The following is a 2761-nucleotide window of genomic DNA, read 5'->3' as shown; positions in this document are numbered from 1 at the left end:
GGAACAAAGAATGTAGGTCACTTTTAGAAGACTGGAGACTGTGTCCTGGAAAGCAGTGACTCTTAAAAGGATTTAGGGGTCACAGTGGTTAGCCAACTAAAGAGAAGCTCCCAGAACAATGTTCCAAGGCATTTGGTACAGCCTTCAGATACAGGAGTGTTGGGTGGTGACATAACTGTATCCAATTCTTCTGTACGCTTTCGACAAAGGTGCTTAAAAATTAGAAATGTTTAGAAAAGCACTGCTGAAATACTGTAAGATCTGAAAAACCTAATTAACAATAACAGAGATGCAAAGTCCAAGTTACTTACTTTATCCAAAGTGGGATTAAGAAGCATCTGTATTGTGGTTTATAAAGATGTGTTACAGAGAGCTCAGGAAATACACAATATTCCAAAGTCTGTCCAACAAGGAAAGACAATTCTGTATTAGCAAAACAGTACACTCTTTCAACAGGACGACTATATAACTGTTGAAACAATTTACACAAGCTTTGTGTCTATTCAGAGTTACATTGTTTTCATTTAAGTTGTGGACAAACACATGAAAAGGTAAAGGAAAAGCATCTTTTAAAGTGCTTTAAAAAGAAAAGCACAACTAATGTATATGTCAAAGGCAAACGGACTGTATCGTATTGTGTTGTGTCTTTATGTTAACACAGAACTGTAAATGAACAAAATAACACATTTAAAAAGATAGTTTCCTGTTGGATTTATACTCTAGTATTGATTTATATTATCCTTTTATTTTGACCTTTTTTTAAAAAAAAAATCAGAGTGAAGATCTTTCTTGAACATCTGTGAAATATTTTGCACACTTAGGCTAGACGTAAATAATACATGTCGGAGAGATGTAAACACCAATGGGAGAAATAAATTATGTACGTGAACACAGGGCACTATAGCTAAAGTAATGAGCTGAAACATAAGAAACTTCCATTAACCTGATCATCACAAAAAAAATCCGTATAACTAGAGGAATTCAACTTTGAAGAGATGTCTCCTTTGGGAAGTAGAAGCCCCATTACCTGAGATATTTAAAATGAAACGGACAAAGCAGCACTGAAGAACGTTTAAGAACAATCCTTTGTCAGGACCATGATAGTCTTTTACCACCTCTAATCTTTGTGATCAGCTGGTTTTTCTTATCATTTCAGACCATCGTGAATGTTTTATTTGATTGTTGACCTGCAAAAGAAGTGACTTAAAGAATAAACTTTAATGCAAGATTACCAGAATTCTTTTAAAATCAGTTTCCATTCTCCTGGCGAGTATACCAACATTACCAATATTGCCATTATCTGTTATGTCTAAAGACAGACCAAGAGAATTTCAAAAGCAGTAGACTAAAAAACAATATGGAGGTGCTCAATCTTTTGGAACTTGCATCTGAAAAGTACCAATCTTTAGTAGAGTGCCTCAGCACTCCATTGACCATAGGGGAAGAATTAAGTGCCTTAGAACAAGATCTACAAAAACTAAGCTAGGTAGTAAGAGTGTGCAAAGGACAACATTGTACATTGAATTCTGAATCTCTTTGATGTTCAGGTATCTCAATGCTCCTTTGAGCAGAGCTTTTCCTGAAGGTTTTAGGTGCTCATATCTTTTTCAAAAACTAAGGAAATAAATGTAGGCAGAAGACTCCTGTCTCTGCTCTATGCAATACTTTAGCGATTAAAGAACTCCTCCAAGATGATCAAGACACAGCACCAATTAATTTCTCTCCTTCAGGGAATCTCCTGTCTCCTAAGAGCCTGTCTGTGGACTATTCCAGGGGAACAGAAAAGAAGGGGAATGCTCCCTCCCCTTCTTCTTTTGAGCCTTTTACAGTTTTTGTAGACTGAAGGCTTCATTTGCCTTCAGACAGATTAAGCAGGAGCCTCTATTCTGATTAGAGGTCTATCACTGGGAGCAGGGCACCCTGGGCTTAAGTCCCTGCTCCACTGACTGTTTCTGGATTTATGGATATAAAACACATAAATGGTCCATAATACAGAGACACAAAGCCATCTTTTGTCCTTCCCAACTGAGAGCCACAACCACGAGGTTACAGACTAATTCCCTCTCTCAGATCTAATGCATTTTTAATTCTTTCAGACTACAAAGTGGAGCAGCTTCAAGAGAAGGGACAGACTGTTTTCTTCCCTTCCATGTCCCCCTGGACTGTGGGCCATTTACCTGGTGAGCAGAAGAGAGTTGAAGTCTTTGTTACACAGAGGAAAGCAAACCAGGTCCTTCACCTCGAGAGTGTTTTAACCACTGAGATTTCTATACTAAAATGAAGAACAACCAAGCCTTTGAGCAGAAAGCATCAGTTAAAACTGAACTTTTGTGTGGAGGTTGACTTAGCAAACGTGCTCCAAAACCTGAGGGGCTCGGGCAAAAGAAGACCGAGTCAGTCAGATGAAGCCTGAGATGCCTTCGGGCAAATACATCTTCTGGGAAATTTAAGCATAAAAACTGCAGCATCCATGGAGGTTAGTCACCTCCAAGGTCAGCCATAACTAAGCGAGCAGTGTGAGAAAGGCTGGCTCCAGTTTTAGTACCTAAATTCCACATCAATCCCACCTTCAGCACTAGAATCCCATCACGGGGCTTCAGCGACTGGGTGGGCTCTCAGCACTTCGGGACCTCATGGAAGCGCCAAGTGACACATTTGGTAAAAATACTTCTAAAGGCGGTTGGGTTCTTATTTGGACGCCGGGCCAGGGCCCTCGCAGGGGCGGCAGCTGCTCCCCCCACTCCGCCCCCCGCCAGGCTCG

The sequence above is a fragment of the Charadrius vociferus genome, unplaced genomic scaffold, assembly GCF_000708025.1.
Source record: "Charadrius vociferus isolate BGI_N301 unplaced genomic scaffold, ASM70802v2 scaffold16, whole genome shotgun sequence".
In the NCBI taxonomy this organism is placed as follows: Eukaryota; Metazoa; Chordata; class Aves; order Charadriiformes; family Charadriidae; genus Charadrius; species Charadrius vociferus.
This window is presented reverse-complemented; position numbering follows the sequence as displayed.